The sequence below is a fragment of the Canis lupus genome, chromosome 10 (assembly GCF_048164855.1).
Source record: "Canis lupus baileyi chromosome 10, mCanLup2.hap1, whole genome shotgun sequence".
Classification (NCBI taxonomy): Eukaryota; Metazoa; Chordata; class Mammalia; order Carnivora; family Canidae; genus Canis; species Canis lupus.
Genome location: NC_132847.1, coordinates 12,062,308 through 12,085,079, shown reverse-complemented (window position 1 = coordinate 12,085,079; position 22,772 = coordinate 12,062,308). Strand labels below are relative to the sequence as shown.

Here is a 22,772-nt window from a genome sequence, read left to right as displayed (position 1 = left end):
AAATGCTCCTAATAACATCACAATGGACTGCATGTTTGTGTTCCGTTGAAATTCACGTGTTGAAATGTTCACCTTCAACATGAGGATACCTAAATGTAGGCTTTGGGGGAGGTGGTTGGTTTTTGATGAGGTCATGAGGGTGGTACCTTCATGATGGAGTTAGCAATTTTCTTAAAGGAGGAGACCACAGATCTCTCTAGAAGCACTCCCTGAGGATAGGCCACGTGAGCACACAGAGAGAAGACAGTTGTCTACAAGCCATGAAGCCACTCCAGTCAGGCAATGTTAGTACCGTGACCTTGGATTTCCTACTTTCCAGAATTGTGAGAAATACACACATGTTGTTTTAGCCATCCACTCTAAGGTATTTTGTTATAGCAGTCTGTACTGATGAAAATAAGCACTTCCTTTCAAGTGCAGTCCGAATCTTTCCCACCTCTTTTTCTCATTTTTTTGAAGAATCCTTCTACTTGATTAATGTTATTTCTAGAAAAAACATTCCTTTGCTTAGGTCCTAAGGATGTACATTTTTTGTCTTACCCAAACAAATAAAATAAACCAAAAACTAACAAAAAAACCTAAGCAAGATTTAGTACATAACTTTGCAAAATAGTATTCTGAAAATTTTTACATTTGTGTAGTTTTTGCTATACATAAAAAGAGTTTTTCCCCCTTTCACTCCTTACTTCTTTTCAGAGCAGCCGCATTTTTGCTCTTGGATAATATCTGGGTTTCCCTAGAATCTGAAAACAGTATTTGATGTTCTGGGATGCTCCAGCATGGCTACAAAACTTCAAGGGAGAAGGAAATGATTCAACTACAGAGAGAAAGGAAGTATGTTTCAAGAGTGGTAGAGAATTAATAAGGTTCTTGGAAAAGCAGATACCTTCAAAAAAATTCCTTCACTGCACCAGAGAACAGAGAGTGCCTGGGAGGGAGTGCCTCTGTGCTCCCTGCAGTCCTAGCACATTGCCCCTCACCCTTGGGAGCCATGGCCGAGGACCAGCAGTCTGGCTTGGAGGTAAGGAAGCAGGCATTCGGATGGATGGGGCTGCTTGTTTTGGGAGAGATTAACTCAGCTTGATCACCAGTGACCATGATGGACTGAACAACAGAAGTTCTTCCCCTCAATTTCCTGCATCACTTAGCTCCAAGGTTTGTGTGGTGGAAGTTGCCCTGGCAAACTACAAACACTGGGTGTTCTGCCAAATGTGATGAGAGGGATGTGTGCTGGGTTAAATGTGAGCTTGCAAAGTAAGCAAGAAGTTAACAGAATGGTCCCAGTTCTCTCACAGTGGCACACCTTGCTCATAGTGACTTGAAATGAAGATGGGACAGTATGAGACGAACCAGACTGTCTAGCATCTTGCTTTTCAGAGATTTCCAGACTTGATACTTAAGTTTAAGTATTATTTTATAACAGATTATTTTCCTGAAGAGGTAAAGCGTAAATAGCTTTTTATATGTGTGAGGAATGTACCTATTATGATGTAAACCTTCAAAACTCATTATTTTACTGTAATGTCACCTTACAGCTGCCAGTCACAGTACTGATACCTACTAAAACACTAAAACTATCATTCTCATATTTTTGATACTAATTCAAATCATAGCTTGTAATTATTGAAATATAAAAGACACAGAAGTACACAGAAATGCAAAGGAAACCAGATCTATGTAACAATCTATACTGAAGTACTATGCAGCTGTCCTGTGAAACTACACTGAAGCAACCCCTATATTCACCTTTCATTTGTTCACTAACTGGCATCCTCTTCTAGAGAACATTTAAAGATGCAGAGTATGGCAGGCTCCCTTTGCATTATAAAAGGATGAATTAATGTATTCAGCTCAGTTTTCTTCTCTTCCTGACTTCATGTGAAAATATGCCATTTGATATTTAATACTTATTTAAAATACTAAGTTTGTGTCTATTTTGCTTCCATCTCTTAAACATTCACCAAATTATAGTTGCAAAACATTACATATTTATTATATAGATATGGTCAAATAAGCCAGTCTATGAGGAAATTTGTGTTTTAACTACAGGTGAAGCATATTAGGAACCACAGATTATTTGAGGTAAGTATTTATTTTATTGTTAACTACTCAGATCTAAAAAAAATTTTGTCTACCTATTTTCAACTCCTGTCTCATTTTTTTTCTTTGCAGTAGAGCAAGCAAAGTTTATCAAACCATTTTTCTAAATGACAGCCAATACCCTAGTTTTCTTTTTCTAAAATTTGTGTTAATAAGACTGTGATTGTTAATATAACAAAAATTCTATCCCTTTGTGTTCTCATGGTACCTTTATATCATACACACTGTCCTTATATATGTAATAATCATACTAGAGCATATGGCTGCAAAGGGACTCCCAAAGCACAGACAATTCTTTTTGAATAAAAATTACACATTGTTAAGTAATTTTAATTACAGCAGGTCTCAACCCACACACATAAGTAATCCCACTCACTAGTGGATAGAGGTAGTTAAATTTTCAGAGGCAAGTGAATAATAGCTATTAGCATTTCTTCATTGTGAAAGATACATATCGCATATTAAAAACTGACAAATGTGGTAACAGGATTGAGATAAAAGAACTATAAGGGAAAAGAAATCTATTCTCTGACCCTCAGACACCGGATTTGTTGTACTTCCACTGTATTTTCCAAATATTCTTATCAAGACTGTAGATCATGAACTATGGGGTGGAATATGAATCTTCTATTGCTTTTTAGGCATCTACTGCATACTACGTTGATACTAATAAACATTCTTTTCGGATGGCCAAATATAGATATTGTGCCAAGGTTACATTACTTAATTGGTGGAAAATCAAAAATAATTCCTGAACATCTGCTCTTCTTAAAGGAGCATGCAGGGATCCCTGGGTGGCGCAGTGGTTTGGCGCCTGCCTTTGGCCCAGGGCGCGATCCTGGAGACCCGGGATCGAATCCCACGTCGGGCTCCCGGTGCATGGAGCCTGCTTCTCCCTCTGCCTATGTCTCTGCCTCTCTCTCTCTCTCTCTGTGTGACTATCATAAATAAATAAAAATTATAAAGGAGCATGCATAATGAGTCTATGAGAGACAAGAGTTGGATTGAGTAAAGCATGATTTTAGTAATTTTATGTTTTTAAAGATTATAACAACTTTATTCTTGGCTATAATTATTATATATGTTTTAGCTTTAAATCATTATTTTCAAGCCAAAGAGACACACAGCTTGTTCATTTTTCTTGTATCAGCTCTTCTTCCTCTTCCTTCCTGCCTTCCTTTCTTTTTGGAAGTAATGCACATTTTAGGTGTCAAAGAAATGACTTTCTTTGATTTTCCTCACTTTATTTTGTGGCTATTTAAGGAAGATAAATGATCCTTGGATCACTGCTGTTCAGCACATCTGGGGAAGCAGATAGTTACAAAGTCCTAGGGAATTGACCAGGTGCAAATCCAAAGGGGTAATAATACATTTTTGCCCAAGAGTGCTGAAGAGGCAACAATCAAAATTTAAAAGTAATGCATTTAAATGAAAATAAGTTTATTAATTTTATGAGATAGTTCTTCTCAGGGGTGGAGGAATAATTTTAAAATGCTTTCATACAGTGCCTTTCCCTGTCACATATCCTGGTAAGGTTTTCTCCTTCATCCTAATATTCCTTCAGTAAGTAATAAAACCAAAATTCACTCAAACACAATTCCTGAATGATTTTGTTCTGTTTTGTTTCTCTCCTGATTTATCCTTCCTGCATGTCTATTATGTCACATATGATTTCACACCTTTTCTCTGTCTCTTCTCTCTCTCTCTCTCTCTCTCTCTCACACACACACACACAGAGTCCTTCAATTGTTTGTGTATCAGGTACAAATCTTTAAATTTATAAACATAGGTGTATAAAAACACTCATATTTATTTGTTTTTCCTAATAATTATCCTCTGTTTTTCTGAGAAAAGCATCTAAATTCTGGTAGCCTACTTAAAGCCAGAACTGGGGTAGGAACATATCACTCTCATGTGGTATTTTCCTTACCTGAGCTTTACACCTGTCTTCCCTATTTCTGAGCCCCTAAAGAAGAAACCAGAAATATCACATACCGCTCTTTGAAATGGACAGTAATGTAACTAATTTTACAAAAACTCCATTATCTTGATGCCAAAATCAAACAAACAGCAAAAACACCTCACAGCAAAACAAAAATACCAAAACAAACAACCAACAACTTTGTTGGCCAATTTTACCTGTGAATTTTTATGCAGGAATCCTAAATATTTGCAAACTGAATAAAAAAATACACAAAAAATAGTGAGTAAATCATTACTACATCTAATTTAATATAATAGCTATCTTAATCTTGAGCAATCCTTTAAGTAATTCACCAAACTGAACCGTAAAAAATCAGAAGTCAAATGACCTTATTAATAAATGCATAGGAATGTTGGTAAAAGTTTAATGATTCACGATTTAAGAGAAAAATCTCAGTGAATAAGGAATAAATTTAACTTTTTAACCAATAAAAAAATCTGTCAAAAAATGATATCTACATATATTGGTGATGTGTCAAAAGACAACTTTTAAAAGTTAGAAGCAAGACTATGCCTGCTATTATTGTTCTCTTTACCATGATATTACAAAATTCAGGTAATGCAACAAAACAAAGTACGAGAGAGACTGAGACCGATTTCAAGATGAGAATAGAAGCAAAAGTGCAGTTGTCCACTAAATGTGCAATGTAATCATAAAAAAAAATCCAGGAGAACCTACAAATTATCACAGCTTATAAGTGATAACTGTATAAGTGTCTGAAAGTTGACTACCCAAAAATCCATCTTTCCCTATAACCTGGTAAGAAACATTTAGGAATAGATGTTTTTAAAATTATTATAATAAAAAACCTATAGATAACTGGAAATAAAACTAACAAAAATCATAAAAAGAATTATTTAAAAATGTACAGAATATTATGGAAGGACATCAGGGAATATGTAAAATGTGGAAATACACTATCTTAATGGATAGGAAAACTGTGCAATGAAGATGACAATATTCATAAAATATATCCCATCAATATCTGAATTGGCTTTCTCATAAAATTTAAAAAGCGTTCTTCAAATTCATAAAGCTGAAATAATGAGAATGAAGGAAGGCATCTCCTAGCAGACATCAATTCTTATAAAGTTTTATTTAAACTAAATGGCAGGGCAGCCTGGGTGGCTCAGCGGTTTAATGCCACCTTCGGCCTGGGGTGTGATCCTAGAGACCCGGGATCGAGTCCCACATCAGGCTCCCTGCATAGAGCCTGCTTCTCCCTCTTCCTGTGTGTGTCTCTGCCTCTCTCTCTCTCTCTCTCTCATGAATAAATAAAACATTTAAAAAAATAAAATAAATGACATTAGCATTAGCATTTGTTCATTAGCAGATGAACAAATATACCAAAGGACAAAAAAAAAAAAAAAAAAGCCTACAGAGATATATATTCATACTTAGAAATTCTGTATAGCAAAGCTAGCATTACTGATAGTAAATAATGCAAGGGAAGCTGGAAATAATACAACTGAACCAGTATTTTAATCCATAAAAACAATCTAACTGTGTTACAATTATAAAACAAGAAAGCAAAGGGGGTAGGCAAAAAGGAGTTGACTCAGAAAGTTTGGCAACCAATGTTTTCACTGGATGCCATCAGACTAGAGACAAAGAGAACCACTCGTGAGCTCTGTAGTCTAGATGGTAAATTTGTATCTCATAGGGGTAAGAGCTAGCATTTCTTAGTTACTTTACATGTATACCAGGATTGTACAAATTACAGGTATTTAGAGTCGGTTTATCATAAAAGATAAAGAGGCTACAAAAAAGCAAAAGGAAGTAGAAGGAGGGTAGGATGACTTCTGAGGTGAATTAAGAGTCAGAGATGTCAGTATGAACTCACGTCTGTTATATGTGCATGAGAAAACATTATAAAAGCAGAACTGAAGGGGACGCCCAAGTGGCTCAGTGGTAAACATCTGCCTTCAGCTCAGGTCATGATCCCGAAGTCCTGGGATCAAGTCCTACATCAGGCTCCCCGCAGGGAGCCTATTTCTCCTTCTGCTTGTGTCTGCCTCTTTCTCTGTGTCTCTCATGAAAAAATAAATTATATATTTAAAAACTCTTAAAAAAAAAAAGCAAAAGTGAGGGGCTCTTAAAAATATCTACCCATTTCTTCTGAAAAAGTGCCAATTCCCAATTACTTCTAAAAGAGAAAGACACACACACACACAGATAATAAAATAAAAATAAATAAAATAAAAATAAAAGAGAAAAAATAAATAAAAGAGAAAAACACTGGGACACTTTCACAGATATGAAAACTAAGCACACACAACAACTAAATTTAATCTGGGATCCTAAACTGAATCTTAAAACAGAGAAAAGAGAGTAGCAGAAACATTGATGGAATCTCAATAAAGTCTGTAGTTTAGTTGATAGCATTGTACCACTGTTAATTTCTCAGTTTTAAAGAACATAGCATAATTATACAAAGTGCTAGTCTTAAGGGAAATTGGGTAAAGGGTACACTGGAACTTTCTGTGCTATCTTTGCAAATTAACCTGAAATTTAAAACTAGTCCAAATCAAACAGTTTAACAAAACAACTTAATTTCAGTGTTATTTGATCCTTGCTCCTTGGTTCCTTTAAAAATAAGCCATACACAGGGGCACCTAGGCAGCACACTTGGTTAAGTGTCTGCCTTCAGCTCAGGTCATGATCTTGGGAGTCCTGGGATCAAGCCCAAGTTCCACTTCTCCCTATGCCTGCCTCCTTTGTGCTTGATATCAAATAAATAAATAAATTTTTTTAAAATAAGCCACACACATTAAATGATACAAAATGTGAATTTTGCTTTATCTAAGAAATTTATGTAGAAACAAAATATCAGCAAATACATTTACTTATTCAAAAATAAATTATGTAAAATATGACCTCCTTATGTAACTTAATTTCCCATCAAGTGAAAATTGTGTACCTGGGCTGCAAAATTAATTGCATGCTATATTTACAAGGGAGGTTTTAAAAAGACAACTTAATGTTCTATTTTTTTTCTAAATAACTAAAATATTTCTGGGGCTAACCAAAAGATCTCTTTGTATAAAGAAATAGAAATGAAGGCCGTCAGTATTACAGTAGTCATTTCTTTAGCAATTTTCTCTTTCTTATGTTCATTAATGTACTTTCATTTTGAGAGATGTGTATGAAACAAGATTTGAATAGGATTTTTTTTTTTTAAATAATCGAGACAAGAAGTACACAGCTAATGCAGAGCAACTAAGAATCAAAAGTGACTTCTATTTGGTTTGTTTACATTCTTTCATGTGAATTATGTATGCGTGTATGTGTGTGTGCATGTGCTGGGACTGCATAATAATTATGCACATTCCAAGAGTAGTCTGTGAGGAGATATGGGAAAGACATAATTTGGGATTTTAATTGGTTCTCAGCCTCTATAAGCCACATAAGACCTGAATTTCATATTAATTTCCTCTAATTCAGTCAAGACTCTCTTCTGTTTTGCAGAGCTTGAAATATCCATCATGTAATCATATTTTCCCAATACTTATTACAATGGAACCCCTGTCCTTTAGAACAGTCACTCACAAAGTTTAGCATGCATTAAAGTCACCTAGAGGGCTTGTTAAATCCATTTGCCAGACCTCACCTTCAGAATTCCTGATCTAGTAGGGCTGAGGTGGAGCCCAAGTATTTGCATTTCTAAGTCCCTAGCTGATAATGATGCCAGTGGCAAGAGATGCACACAATTCTTATTTTATCTGTCACATGTTTTTGCTTCCAGTAATAACTGTAGGTATTTTAAGCTTCTCTTTCTCTCTCCTAATATCCCAAATAACCAATGTAGCAAGAAAGAATTATAAGATGGATGTGAAACTTAATAAAAGAAACCCCATTTAAAATGAAGTTGGGAGGGCGGAAGAGGGAGTTCTATAATGTACCACAACTCGTTGTCAATTGCAGACCCCAACAGAGACACCGAGCATTTCCAAAAGGAAGAAACCTACTACAAAAGGAAGGAAGGAATTTCTGGCCCAGCAGGGAGCCCAGTCAATAAGAAAATACCACAACTCAGCCAATGAGAGTCCATTGCCATCCTGAACTCACACTCCCCTTCTGACTTCCCAACTTCATCCTTTTCTCTATAAAGTAAGATTCCTCTTTTTTAGCCTTCAAGTTTGCCTATCGTTTGCCACAGCTTGCATATTTTGAGTTGTAATTCTGCTATTCCTGAATAAACCTATCATGCCGGTAAAGCAATTGGTTGTTTTATTTTTAAGGTGAACAGGTACTTCTACATAATGTGTGTAATATGAATCAATATGTAGAATACAAATAGACTTGCCAAGAAAGAGCTGATATGTTTACAAAAGTCACTTTATTTTCCAGGAATTCTTAATCCAAATTAACTAACATTTGACTATACAGCTGTTTATCTCTAGAACAACCCTACATATTTCAAATCATTATATACCTGTCTGAGCAGAGTATAAATCAGAGAGCTCCTGAGACAGAAAGAGGTTCCTCATATATATTGTTCTCCATCCTGGTGAACAATGAGAAACATCTGTTAGTCAACAATCTCAAAATATCTCCATAGACATTGCTTTCTCACTAGTGTATTAAGTAGCTTTAATCAGAGTAGCTTAATAAAGGAAATCTGCCATATGTAGTTTTGTATTTATATTTCTAAACTACAGGTAGATCTGCCTATGAATCAGTATCACAATCCTGCTAGAGTTTCTTAAAAATCATTATTATTTTTACTATATTTAGTGGTCTAGTAGCATGGATAAAGTCAGCACATCATTACAACAACCAGAATTACATAAAAATATTTTGTTGTTGTTGTTGTTGTTGTTTAAAGTTTTCTAAAAGCCTTTTTGTTTTTTAAAGGATAGTTTTAGGTTTACAAGAAAATTGTGAGATACCATCCCTACACATGCATATTCTCCCTCATTTGCAACATCACTTAACCAGAATGGTGTATTTTTTCACCAAAGATAAACCTACACTGAGATTTCATCACCACCCAATATCCATAATTTAGTGATTACTGTAGGTGCTATACATTCTTTGGATTTGGGCAAATGAATAATATATATGCATCACACATAATACATACATAATGATGTATTTTCAATGACCTAAAAAATATTTTTATAACTGTAACATTCCACTCGCTGATAGGTCACGATACAAAAAGCCACAAATATATATCAAAACATAGGATTTCTAATAATTCCATAGAGGAGGAAAAAAATGTTTTCTTCTACCATTCTAGGCTCTTGGCTGAGACTGCCCTGTAATAAAAAGACAGATTAACAGGAGAAAAACAAACACAAGTTTAATAACATGTATACCTCCTGTATACATGGAAGCTATTCTGGAACACTGAATAGTTCCCCTAAATGATCACAGCCATCACTTTAAATATCATCTCCAGCTAAAGACAAAAGAAATGTTGGTTAGGGAAGGGAGGCCAGCTATGGGAGTTTACCAGGTAAAACACAGTAAACAAGAATATTGTTTTATATAGATTTAAGTTGGTAAGTATTGATAAGAGTTTTAGTCATCGTTTGGAAATTTATTCAACACCTCTTCTTTGTACAGAGAGGAAGACACCCTAACAGATTGAGATTTTCTTTATAAATGTTAAGTGTCTTTTACAAATGGGTTAATTTCTACCCAGGACCTTATTTCTGCTCCTCTGTAATTCCTTCTAAGGCCTGATGGAAATTACCAAAACCTACATAGAAAAGTCCTCCTCTAACAAAATACAGGTGTTTCTACTTGCCGATTCCCTTAAAAAGCGTATATACTTTTTATTTGCAAATGATTATGAACTCATTGGAAGTTACAAGCATAAAATACTATTTCAGATATGCACTAAGTCTTATAAATAGCTCTTTCTAAAATTTATTATTAATAGTAGCAATCATTTTATTATCCTGTTAGTGCACTGACCTTTTGTTTTTTTTTTAATTTATTTGTTATTGGTGCTCATTTTGCCAACATGTAGAATAACACCCAGTGCTCATCCCATCAAGTGCCCCCCTCAGTGCCCGTCACCCAGTCACACACACACACACACACCCGCCCACCTCCCCCTCCACTACCCCTAGTTCGTTTCCCAGAGTTAGGAGTCTCTCATGTTCTGTCTCCCCTTCTGATATTCCCACACATTTCTTCTCCCTTCCCTTATATTCCCTTTCACTATTATTTATATTCCCCAAATGAATGAGAACATACACTGTTTGTCCTTCTCCGATTGACTTACTTCACTCAGCATAATACCCTCCAGTTCCATCCACGTCGAAGCAAATGGTGGGTATTTGCCGTTTCTAATGCACCACTCTGGAAAACTGACCTTTTATTTTGGCTTGGTTTTTTGAAGAATCCTTCATTTTATTTGTATTTTCTGTGTATTGGTAAGTTTATAACCTTACATAAAGCTTCTCAGAGGGCAGCCCGGGTGGCTTAATGGTTTAGCGCCGCCTTCAGCCCAGGGCCTGATCCTGGAGACCCAGGATCGAGTTCCATGTAAGGCTCCCTGCATGGGGCCTGCTTCTCCCTCTGCCTGTGTCTGTGCCTCCCTCTCTCTCCCTGTGTCTCTCATGAATAAATAAATAAAATCTTAAAAAAAAAAATAAAGCTTCTCAGAGATGGTGTTTACTGATAATCCATGTCCAAATTTTTTAGATACTATCTTAAAAATCTTCTTTTAACCTATAATATCTTAAAATCTCCTTATACCTTTTCAACAAATTTAAGAAGACTGTATTATAATTCCCATTTTGTGGATGAGGAAAAGAGCTAAAAAATATTATTTGCCTCAAGTCACATGACTAGTAAACATCATTAATATATTGAACTCAGGTACACATTGATTATACTCACTGTGCAAATAAATAAAGGAAAATAAGTTTGGAAAAAATGTTTTATTTTCTACCAAGAAACAAAAATACAGCAATTAACTTGTAACTGTAATCTCAAGTTTGGTTTACTTTCTCTTAAAGAAGCAACATTTAGTTTCCCTAAATTCCTTGAGTCGAGATAGCAAGAGAAATTCCTCCCAGAAAGGCAAAGGGGATAGGTGTATCCTATCTTTGGCTTTCTCTTCTGTTTACCTTATAATCTCAACTACATATCAACTGTTATCTTCTTTTGTTTAATGGTAACTTATGACTTTCTATTCTTCAGAAATTCAGCAATTTCTGAATATACGAGCTTTGCCTAAAGGAAGTGACTCTGATTATATCCTGATTCTGTCACTGGTTCTACTGTGTCTCATTTGACTGGTAGGTTAGTGTTGCTTTCAGTTTAGTTAGTTCCCATGTGGGATTACACATTTAACTTACTCAAATCTTAGAATGCCATTTGCTAAATTAAGTAGAAAATAACACTTTGCAGTTCCTTAGTTGTCTTAAGAAACTGACATTAAACATTCTTGGAGACAGAATTTGTTCATTGTCAATCAAAAATCTTCTTCCTGCCTTCACAGTGTTCCTTCCTTCAAATCTTCCTTCCTTCATCTTTATCTTCCTAAGCAAAACTGAGGTACATTCATTCAGCTGACAGGCATAACCTAGGTTTGACCCTGTTAATCTATACTCTCATGAAAAACAGAGAATGGAGAAGACAGAGAAAATTTCCCTCTTTCACATATTCCTAATGGTTCTGAGGTCCAAAAATACGTTTTATTCAAAAGCCTGAGTCCAGAAGCCATTGCTGATTACATCATTACAACAACATCCATTTATTTGCTGTTTTTTCCCTGATTGACTTAAAATCCTGTTTCTAGAAATTTTTGTTCTTTTCTTGACAATTTTGTTCCTGATGGTTGTTCTCCTAAAACAAGGCAAGTTCCACTACAGTAGGCTGTCTCTGTTTCCTAGGCCTTGAGTTATCTGGGACAAACTAATTATAATTGGATCATTTAGCATTTAGAAACCTACCTACCTCTTCTTACTTTTTCCTCCTGCCGTTCCAGAGTCTGTATAAAACAGGCTATAATGAGACTAGTATTGCCTTGGAAGAACTCAGAAGATTAAATTCCAATTGAATCAAATGTTAGTTACTTTTGCTTTCTAAGCAATATTTCCAAAGAGGAAATGAGAGGGAATAAATCCAGGGCTTGGTAAAATTAAACGCCAAACAACAGAAGGCAGGAAGGCTCAACTTATTCCTGATGATAAATGGCGGCAGCATCAAACTGCTATTGATCAAGAATGGAGAGTTCTTTGGTGAACAGAAGCCCAGGAAAGAAAAAAGGAAGAATACAATTAATTCAAAAAAAGTACCATTTAGCTATTCCCCTCCTTCATCATTCATCCTCTCTTCAGGTGAGCTCCTTCTCACCTTTATCTTTTCTTATTTTCTATGTTCCATGCTTTAAATTTTCAGATAATAGGTCTGAAGGCAGAAGAGCAGATTGAGCTGTCAAGAGAGGAAGGAGAAATTTGCTAAAATGATCAGCTAATGAGTGACAGGATGAGAAGTGCAAAAGAAACCAACTTTCCTTCTGAGCTTCTTGTATTCCATCTCAGTTCTTCCCACTAAGAAGTTTTACCTGCTGTTCTCCAGCCAAGGAACCCTGAACCTTAAGAGATCATGACTCCAAGCATATTGTCCAAAAGATTAATTTGTTTCTTTAATATCTACAGAAAGTTTTTTTTTTACTTATAAATGCTTTCTCCAGAATCAATAAATATGACACATGTGTTTTAAATAAATGCAAACCAAATACAACATGTTTTCATAGCTTAAAAAGTTCCCACTGGTAAATAAATAAAACCATAATTCAAAACTCAGCTTGCCACTGTGGAAGGGCTCTAGGGACAGGAATCTATAAAGGCTGAAAAGAGAAAAGACCCTTTCAGAAGGCTAGAACATGACTTTCTGAGGTTCAGAAATTCTCATGACTATTTGGAAGTAGGAACTCCATCTTTAGAGCCAGAGGGATGATTATCAGAGACCTAAAATGTTTCTTATCCTCAGGCATATTGTCCTGGCTTACAATATTATTGGAATTCTATAAATAGATATTGGTAAATAATATTACAGAGATAAATCACCAAATATATGCTTAAACTGTCCTGAGCGATGCATGAAATTTCTCCAAAATTAATCTACAGTGCTGTCTCAATGCTCTATAACATTTTGGGTGATTAAGTCATATTTACACTGTAGCCTACATTTCAAGTTACAGATCCATTCCTAAGAGTGGGATCAATGGAGAAAAGCAAGCATGACAATGAATACCTGAGAGATCTGGGAAAGGGTACGCCACCAAAGTTAAGGGGGAAAAAAAGGCAAAGAATTTTCAGGGAATGACTTACTTCCCAAGATGATTAAGAGTAAGATTTAAACCCAAACATGAGGGATCCCTGGGTGGCGCAGCAGTTTGGCGCCTGCCTTTGGCCCAGGGTGCGATCCTGATCCAGGAGATCAAATCCCATGTCAGGCTCCCTGCATGGAGCCTGCTCCTCCTCCCTGTGTCTCTGCCTCTCTCTCTCTCTCTCTGTGACTATCATGAATAAATAAATAAAATCTTTAAAAAATAAAAAATAAATAAACCTAAACATGATTATAATCCACAATTGTTTAATTATGCCAGAAATGAACAAAAGTAAAAACAAACCAAAACAAAACAAAAACAAAAACAAACACCTATCTGATTAAAAAAAAATTAAATATCTGATACTTTGAGCTAATCTATTTGGGATATTAAAAGTTCTATATTAAGGGATCCCTGGGTGGCTCAACGGTTTAGCGCCTGCCTTTGGCCCAGGGCTCAATCCTGGGGTCCCAGGATGGAGTCCCACATCAGCTCCCGGCATGGAGCCTGCTTCTCCCTCTGCCTGTGTCGCTGCCTGCCTCTCTCTCTCTCTCTCTCTATCATGAATGAATAAATAAAATCTTAAATAAAATAAAATAAAATCTCTGTATTATTATAAGTTCTTTTCCTTCCTGCTGCATTACTATGGAACAATTCCAAAAATATAAAATAGTCAACTATAAAATGAGGATCCTATTTTCATTCTGAATTATATAATAGAGCAACAAAAGGCAATGAACCCTGCCAATGGATCTGCATAGTGATCTCACATTCACTCCTCAACAGAAGTGGCTTGTTTATTTTATAAAAGAAATGTTTTATTATAATCTATATTTATCACATCATCAATAGCTGGTAAAGATTTACCCTAATATTATTTTACATTCTAAAAAGACTACAAGCTACTTTTGTAGGCTAACTGAAATTTGTTATCTTGAATGACATTCATAGGGGATATAATACTGAAAATTTTTAAAGATACTATCTATCCCCCAGAAAAGCATGGGGCCAACTTGAAAGCATGAGCAATTCACTGATCATTTAAAGTCTTCAAGTTAGGGGATCCCTGGGTGGCTCAGCGATTTAGCGCCTGCCTTTGGCCCAGGGCACGATCCTGGAGACCCGGGATTGAGTCCCACGTCGGGCTCCCGGCATGGAGCCTACTTCTCCCTCCTCCTGTTGTCTGCCTCTCTCTCTCTCTCTCTCTCTCTCTCTGTCTATCATAAATAAATAAGTAAATCTTAAAAAAATAATAAAAATAAAGTCTTCAAGTTAAAATTAGTAAGCTCTCAAACAAAAACTATTTGCAGCTCTAAGATCAAATGTTATATGAAATTTATGCAGCACGAAAGCAGACTTGAGGAACAAAGGCATTGTCCATCTTGAAGACATTCCCAGTTTTACATTAAAATCACAGAGGTTGGGCTGCCCGGGTGGCTCAGTGGTTTAGCGCCGCCTTCAACCCAGGGCGTGATCCTGAAGATCTGGGATCGAGTCCCACTTCGGGCTCCCTGCAAGGAGCCTGCTTCTCCTTCTGCCTGCGTCTCTGCCTCTCTCTCTCTCTGTGTGTCTCTCATGAATAAATAAATAAAGTCTTTTAAAAAAAATCACAGAGGTTATGCTTTTCCCTGTGTTGTATTTTGAGTTTACTGTCAAAAAACCCTTAGATAATTTATCTACCCAGATTCCTCTGTAGCCTTTCCTTTCATTGGAACCTTTCATGCATAATACATTTTAATACTGGTGTTGCACAGAGAGATACAGCAACTATACATATAAGCATTGAATAAACATGCCTAAGACAAACCAAATTTGTGCAATGTGAAAACTATTACAACTAAGCTGCATTGCTATCCTTTCCAATTATAGTAATCTAACATAGCCAAGAACCAGGTTTTCCTCCATTTCTAAAGTGATGTGTATGTCAGCCCCAAATCAGTTGATGAAGATCACCGTTTTGGTCTAATCCCATTTAGTTTTTCCTTTTCTTTTTGTTTTTTTAACCTGACTCTATTTATATTTAATAATTATTGGGTGTTCTTCTGCTATAAAAAACCTAAAGTCATTCTTTCTGTGGTGTCATACTATTATTTATCTCTCCTATTCAGTATAATTTGTCCCTCAATCTTCCAAAAAAGGGTCTAGATATATTTTTCTAGATTTGTGTTATCCAAAACGGTGTTACATAGCTGTCTTATGCAGATCAGTTTCTGATATCTTAGCTATGGAAGGCTGCAAGCTACACTCTCTTATCATGGACATCTTGCATGAAAGATTCTGAGAAAATTATAATTAAGAAGAAACAAAACTGTTATATAAATAAGTTTATCTCAAATTTATCTAATTACAAAACATTTTTTTTCTGTGACACACATAAAAATCTTAGTAAAAGACACAGTGATTGAAATCTACTATCCTAGATTCTCATCTTTTGAGCAACTGCAACTCTGGACTACCAGCCTCTTATCTGCAAACTATTTAAAAGACATATCATTAACAAGAAGGTAGTATTCAAGGGTAATACTCCTAATTATAGACACAGAGAAGACTGTGTTTTTAATTCCTTCATATACAATAATCACAGACCCCAGTGATGCAAGATACCAATAGCCAAAAAGCCACCTTCCACCAGTATATACAAGTCAATGAAAGCCTTTTAATTCTTTGCTTAATTTTTTTTTAATAATTTTTTTTTTATGATAGTCACACAGAGAGAGAGAGGGAGGCAGAGACACAGGCAGAGGGAGAAGCAGGCTCCATGCACCGGGAGCCCGACGTGGGATTCGATCCCGGGTCTCCAGGATCGTGCCCTGGGCCAAAGGCAGGCGCCAAACCGCTGCGCCACCCAGGGATCCCAATTCTTTGCTTATTTTAATTCCTCACTTATTTCCTACTGCCAACTTTTCACTGTTGTTGCTGCTACTCACCTTAAGATTTTCTATATAAAAATAGAAGAAATTATATAAAACAAATAGAGTATAATGAAAGCTAATCAATAGAATTGGACGACCTCAACTCAATGACAGAGTTTGAGCAAATAAGCTATGTAATAGCAAATAATATTTTTTTAAATAATAAGTACATTTAAGGTAGAGAAATCCAGATCTAGACAAACAGCTCCTTGAAATTTGCCCCTTATATAGAGAGAGCTAGCTAAAGATTAGTAAGGATAAAACTATGTACTGTCACTGGTTTGTATAAATATTTGTATAAATATATAGAGGTATATATTTATACATGTTATTATACATGTATATGTAGAACAAATGGTAACAAATAGATGGCATTGTTTATAACTTCAAAAGAGACACAAACCAAAGCACAAAACAGAACTATGAAAATAAATCTTCAGAGGTCCTTAGATAATATAACTGGAAGATTCAGGTTGAGAGGGTATGCACATAATTAATTTGTGGACGAGACCACTGTAAGAAAAAAATACAAAAGTAAGTTTAAGACCAGCATAGGGTAGACATATAGACCAAAAAAATAGAATTGAGAGTTTATAATAAAAATAAACCTATACATCTATGACCAGTTGACTTTTGACAAGAGCACCAAGTCTGTTCAATGGAGGAAAGAACAGTTTTTTCAACTAATGGTGCTGGCACAACTGGATTTCCACATTCCAAAGAATGAAACTAGACTTCTACCTTATACCATATTCAAAAGTCAATCCAGAATGAATCAGTGACCTAAATAAACCATAAAACTCTTAGAATAAAACAAAAGGATTCATCTTCATTACTATGGATTTGACAATGGATTCTTAGGATACTAAGGCATGACCAACTGAAGAAAAAATAGGCAAATTTGATTTCATCCAAAGTTAAAAAAGGATTTTGTACATCAAAGGACATTATCAAGAAAGTAAAAAGAGGCATTTGAGGTGGCTCAGTCAGTTAAACGTTCAACTCTTGGCTTTGGCTCAGTCATGATTTCATGGATTGTGAGATCCAGCACCTTATGGAGCTCCTTACTCAGTGGGGAGTCAACTTGAAAGATTATCTCCCTCTGCCCCTCCCTTCGATCATGTTTTCTCTCTCTGTCTCTGACTCTCCCTCTCAAAATAAATAAATAAATCTCTAAAAAAGTAAAAAATACAACCAACAGAATGGGGAAAATATTTTTACATCATGCATCTGATAAGGGTTTAACATCCAAAACGTAAAGAAGCTCTAAACCTCAACAACAAAACTCCATGTAAAATGGAGTAAGAGACCTGAACAGACCAAAGAAGACCTACAAACTGCCAATAAGCACATGAAAAGGTTCTCAACCCTATTAGTCATGAGAAAAATGCAGATCAAAACCACAAGGAGATACCAGTTCACATCTATAAGGAGGGTTACAGTATTGATATTCAAAATTTCAATTTGAATTGATTTCAAAAATATTGAAAATAACAAGTGTTGGCTAGGATATGGAAATGTGGAACTCTCATACATTGCTTGTTGGAATGTAAAATGGTGCAACCACTGCGGAAAATAGTTTGATGGTTCCTTGTAAAGCCAAACGTTGGTATATGATGCAATAATTTTACTTCTAGATGTAAACCCAAAAGAATTGAAAACATGGACTGAAAGACATTTATATGTTCAAAGTTCATTTCAGCTTTATTCACACTAGCTAAATACAAGGATCCTTCAACAGATGAATGGATAAACTGTGTTAATTCTATACAATGGAATATTATTCAGCCACAAAAAGGAATGGAACCTGATACATGCTACAACATGGATGAATTGTGAAAACTTGCTAAGTAAAGTAAGTATGACACAAAAAGACAAATATTGTTTGGTTGTATTTACGCAAAATACAAATAATTTAATTGGAAAATTTAAAAAGACAGAAAATAGATTAGAGGTTATCAGGGCCAGGGGTGAGGAGGCAATGGGGAGTTATTGCTTCATGGTATTTCATTACTCCCAACAAATATTCTGAATGATTACAGAATTTTTTTTTGGATGATGATAAACTTCTGGGAACAGAGAGAAATAATGGTTACACAACCCTGTGAATATAGTTCATGCCTTTGATTTGTCCACTAAAAACTAGGTAAAATGGCTAATGTTATGTTAACACTTTAAAACTAAATATAATTAATAAAGATTTGAATTTCAGTTAAGACTACACCTGGATTAAAAAAAAAAAAAGACTACACCTGGATAAAAGATAAAAGAAATTCTATTTTTAAAAAAAAGAAGAAGAGGAAGAGGGAAGAAGGCCCATCCCCTGCTCTTCCTTCTAGGGATCACTGAATTGCATCTCATAGATATTTACTTCTGTGCTTACAATGAACAATATATATGAACAATAAGAACAACATATAATTTTTACAAAATCCCTCAAGGAACTAAGTACAGGAGTAAATATTTGTTTATAATAAATAAAAAATTACAACTTTCAAAGCTGGCAAATACCACACAAATCCACACACATATAATTTATATTAATTGACTGCTTGATACACTTCTATGCTTTTCCTATTTCATTTCAATCTTTATTCTTTGAAAGTCTCTTCATAAGATAATGATTTACAAGCCACTGTCTACTGAAGGAAGAGAAAGATGATTTAGATGATTTAGTATTTCTTCTAGCATAACTTGTACTGGAAAGTCAGCCATGTGGTGAGAGATTTCATTCTGCAGGAGCCTCAGTGTCACTTGTGGGAATCTTTCTTATCCTCCAGTCATTGTGGTTTCCTTTTGCTCATCATCAACTGAACCCTCCTGTCATGCAGGAGTAAATGCATGTCCTATGGGCCATGTTCATTATCCCAAGGGACTTAATTTGTATCTCAGACAAATTCTGAGCATCCTTAGTACATTTTCACATGGGCTTCTTTGCCATACCTCAGTGGACATTTCAGGCTCTGAAAAGTCTCAGGATCTCCCATCAGTAAACAGATTTCATAAAAACACTGAATGTGTGCTCTCTCTCTCTCTCTCTCTGTGTGTGTGTGTGACTATCATAAATAAATAAAAAATATTAAAAAAAAAAACACTTAGTCTAGAATTTTTTACACTTTAGCCACCTAAGATGTACCCTCACAATTTTTCCATTTCTATATATCACTCCTGCTATTATTCACTTACCATTTATTTTCCTATTTTTTACTTAGTCACAGACTTCAGTCTGGCCTAATTCTTTCTATAAAACTGCATGTTTGAATGGTGCCATATTTTTTTGTCCAATGGATATTAAAATATACTTATATCTCAGAAAAAAAGAAGGAAAAAAGGAATCCATCTAGGTCCTGCTAAAACTGCCTCATGCCCTGTGCACCACTGCAGAAGATGCTGAAACAGAATAACTTATAGGGGCTGGAGAAGACTTGTATTAGGGGAGTCAATGATACAGGAATAAGAAATCCCTTAAGTGATGGAAACTATGTGGAAATCTTGTTATTTTCCAAGGCCAAAGTAATTACCTTTTTATTAAAGTCAAGTGGTGAAAAGAGCTATGCGTGCAATGGTTTTCTTTTTTTCTCTACAAGTGATTTTTTTCTTAACAAAAATAATGCTGTCCATTAGATTATAGAAACATTTTGTGTGCTCAGGAGTCATTTTAATCAAGTGAAAAATAAAAGAGTAAAATTAAGTAATTAAGAAAGTAAGTAAGGGAGCCAGGACCAGAGTTAATGAGGACCAGAAAACATACCTTGTCTGGTCACTTTCTCCATGAATCTGCTGAAATTTTACCTCTTATTTCCTTAGTCTCTCCAGGTAGAAATAACCACTTTGTACTTCACCAACTGCCCTGCCTACATAGGCTTTTATGCACTGTTTCCTACCCCTTTCTCCACATTCTGTAAGCTCCTAGGAGCACAGAAGCAGCCTTATTCCCACAGACATCCCTGGCCCCTGGTATCACACTAAGTACATGGGAGGTGTTTCATGTTGTTAAATAAATGGCCAAATGGTATATATAAAAAGACACCTAGAAATAAATCATCTGAATACTCATCATTAATAATACTTAATAAAACAGACAGCATTTCTAAAATTAAAGCACTCATGATAAGAACTGAAAGAATACAGATTTAAGAGGAAGATTGGAAACATTTTTGTTAACTTCTGTAACAGAACTCATTGGCCTATATTTAAACGAGACAAGTGTTGCCACACCCAACTATTATAAATATGGTTTTAGGATTTTCTAGCCATCAGTCTGACAGACATAATTGTTTGCGTTTATATGTCTGGAAAACATTTGGAGAAGAGGGAAGCAGAGATTTCAAAGTAGCTAAAGCAAAGACAGTCTGACAAGAGCAAGGGCAAGATTCTATTAGGACAGAATTTCACTTGTGGGCAGCAGGATTTAACCATATGAGTACATGCAGAAGCAGGACAGCTGAACCCTCGTGTAATCAACCCAAAAGTCTGAAAAGATAAGGCTTAGCTGCATCTCAACAAAATTTAAATTTTTATAGATTATTTTAATACAACCATGACTAAAAAGTTTCTTTGAGATTAGATGGCAAAGTATTAATATGATGAAGATGTATTAAAATGTTTAGGAGAGGGGCACCCGGTTGGCTCAGTGGTTGAGTGTCTGCCTTTGGCTCAGGGTGTGATCCCTGTTCCAGGGATCGAGTCCCACATCAGACTCCCTGTGAAGAACCTACTTATCCCTCTGCCTGTGTCTCTGCCTCTCCCTCTATGTCTCTTATGAATAAATAAATAAAATCTTAATAAATAAATAAATAAATAAATAAATAAATAAATAAATAAAATTTTAAAAATAAAACCTTCCGAAGGATCACTTCTAAGCATTATATTATTTTACTGGGCAATGTCAGATTTCAAAACTCTTGAAATAGGGGCTATTGACTTTTAAATTGTACATAATTGCATTATAATTTGCATGATTATTTTAATATAATTTACATTAAAATTCTTATAATTTACATTCTGTCTCTGTCTTTCTCTCTTCCATTAAAGTTAATTATGCACCTTAATTCACAGCAAATTACTACCGTTAGTCCATTTCTGAATTTAATTATTTGGTATATTTTACCTATTTCCCACTCCCATTCCTTACCTCCCTAAAATAGTAAACTATTCCAATGTGTTTGATGTGTATGCTTCTTTTCTATATGGTCTCATAGATTGAATGGTTTCTGTTATCTTTTTAACTCACAAAAACGATGCTATAAAGCTAGTTTTTGCTTTCCTATAAGGCATGTTGTTTTCAACATGTGTGTTTATTTAATCCATTGTCTAATATGTCTGTGTAGTATTCCACAGTGTACACCTACCAGACGCATCCATCCATCATGAAGTTATGAATGCCCAGACCGTCTATAGCTTGTTGATATCACAAGCAACACTGCACTAATCAATCTGTGTGTGTTTCCTTATAGACTTTGTGGTATGGGTCTAGGACTGGAATTGCCGGCTCAAAGAGCCTATAAATATTTAATTTTACCAAATACTGCTTCAGTGCTTTCAAGGAGCTCTGCAGCAATTTTTATCCCCACAACAAAATATGAGGATTCCTGTAGTTCACATTCTGCCAAATATGTGGCGTTATCCAGGCTCATAATGTATCTAAAATGATATCTCTTGATATAATTTTCATTTTTCTATTCCAGTGGCAAAGCAATGGATTACCTTGTTCCTGGCAAAATGGAGCTGAGGCCATGAGCAGATACACTAGCTCAGTGAACCTGGATGCTCTCTCCCATCTGACTATGGTGCTATTGGCCATTGGCATGTTCTTCACCACCTGGTTCTTCTTTTGAGAGGCTATCCCCACCAAGTACACTCGGGATCTCTACAAAGGCCTTCCCATCTCCCTGGTGGTGTTGCTCTATATGGGCTTTGTATTTCCCTTTTTGCTGTTCTGGGTCAGCACCTACATAATATCTCCCAAAGTTCCAACCAGGTGGCCTCACTGAATCTCTACTTTTGTAAACTAATTTCTCCTCTATTGATGGAAGTGTCTCTCCCACCTGCTGCTCACAATAAAGGCAGATGTATGAAAAAAATTTTTAATTCTTCTATTTACCAATGAATATGAACCTCTCCTTATAAGATTATTGACTTTTTAAGTCTTTTTCTGTAAGTTCTGGGTCCAATTGTTGCAATCTTATGTTGAGATATTTCTCTTTTTCTTATTGATTTATACTAATCTCTTGTCTAGTAAAACATACACAAACAGACACAAATACACAAACAGAAACAGTTGTATACAAATCACTTGGGGACTTCGATAAAATACATATTCTGATCCACTAGGTCTGAGGTGAGTCCCAAGAGTCTGCATATTCCAGATCCCACCACTATGATGACAATGATGATGCCTGTCCAAGAATCACACTTGAAATGGCAAGGGTTAAGACTATATTTGACTACTTGTTAACCTTTATTCTTTCACTTA

The 22,772-nt window shown here is 35.5% G+C and overlaps 1 long non-coding RNA gene and 1 pseudogene across 1 annotated transcript; both read left to right on the top strand.

The window, feature by feature from the left end:
* The first annotated feature begins 231 nt into the window (after positions 1–231).
* Positions 232–8,290, top strand: LOC140640863 (uncharacterized). Its single transcript, XR_012037464.1, has 3 exons — positions 232–284; positions 2,050–2,082; positions 8,009–8,290. It is a non-coding gene; the product is annotated as an uncharacterized lncRNA (long non-coding RNA).
* Positions 8,291–21,998: 13,708 nt separating this feature from the next.
* LOC140640862 (dolichyl-diphosphooligosaccharide--protein glycosyltransferase subunit TMEM258 pseudogene) lies at positions 21,999–22,290 on the top strand (annotated as a pseudogene).
* Positions 22,291–22,772: the final 482 nt, after the last annotated feature.